We start from the raw sequence: 1,230 nt of genomic DNA, 5'->3' as shown, positions 1-1,230 counted from the left end.
TCATTCCTGCTGGGACTCCTTACTTGACCCTCTGTCTGCCTTCAGGCTTGGCCTGCCTGGTGGAGTGTGGGTTGGGGCAGGTTCCTGCATGTAGGAAGAACAGCTGAGTCCTGCAGGGAAATGCCAGATCCTGTCTGCACAGACCACATGGGTAGGAAGCAAGGAGTCAGAGTCGCTTCCACAAAATGAATCACCTGTCTTTGGTAGAGCACACAGGCCCCAGGGCCCCATGGACAGGGCTGGTCCCAGGGTCTGCACACCACTTCCTGGGCTTGGGGAGGTGGTACGCCAGAGGCTGCCCGCAGCAGAAAGCCCACGCAGAGGCCAAGGCATCTTGTTCCACTTGGCAGAGACCCCACAAGGAGCCAGAGGGCAGCATCAGAGCCTGGGGCCCCGGCAGGGGTGCCCAAGGACACAGCAGCTGCAGGCCATTGGCAAGGCCAGAAGATGGTGAGTGGAAAGTCCAGGGCACATGGAGAGACCCTGAGAAGGGGCTGTTCAGCTGGGAGTCCTGCATTTGCCGTTTGTGTTCCATCCGGCGATTTTGAAACCAGGTTTTTATCTGGACCTCTGAGAGCGGCATTTCCCTGGCCAGCCTCTTCCGGTCCAGAAGGCCCCGGTACCGGTGGTGCCGGAAGTCGCCTTTCAGGGCGCTGATGTGCTTCGTGGGGAAGGAAGCCACAGTCCTCTCCGGAGCAGGCAGATTTGAGGACCTAGATTCCTCGATGCTGACGGCCTGAGGGGCTCCTGGGTGCCGGATATCTGGCCCCGGACAAGGAGGCTCCTGGGGAGACACCGGTAGGCCTGGGGGTGTGGGTCGGCCCTGGGCAGCTGCTTTGGAAGAGCCAGTCCACCGAGCCAAAGCTGGAGGGCTGCTGCCGGCCACGAGGCGTGGAGAAGGAGAGACGCATCGCAGTCAGGTAGGCCAGAGGGAAGGCTGCGCAGGGCTGGTCAGGCGCGTGATCCATCACCATATATTGTTTTTAAAAGACAATACTATTGCAAACTTAACAGACTACAGTATAGGATACCCATAACTTTTTGTTTTACACATTGTTTTCGTTTTGAGTCTGAGATGGGTGCTTGTTCTGTTGCTCAGGCTGGATTATAATGGTGCAATCTTGGCTCCCTGCAACCTCTGCCTCCAGGGCTCAAACGATCCTCCTGCCTCAGCTTTTTAAGAAGTTGGGACCACAGGTCCACAAGCCACCATGCCCTGCTAATTTTTGT

The 1,230-nt window shown here is 57.5% G+C and overlaps 1 pseudogene; it reads right to left on the bottom strand.

Moving 5' to 3' along the window:
* LOC108318599 lies at positions 1-911 on the bottom strand (annotated as a pseudogene).
* Positions 912-1,230: the final 319 nt, after the last annotated feature.

This window comes from Cebus imitator, unplaced genomic scaffold (genome assembly GCF_001604975.1).
Source record: "Cebus imitator isolate Cc_AM_T3 unplaced genomic scaffold, Cebus_imitator-1.0 Scaffold221, whole genome shotgun sequence".
Lineage (NCBI taxonomy): Eukaryota > Metazoa > Chordata > Mammalia > Primates > Cebidae > Cebus > Cebus imitator.
Note: the sequence above shows the minus strand (reverse complement) of the source record. Positions and strands in the feature narration are given on the sequence as shown.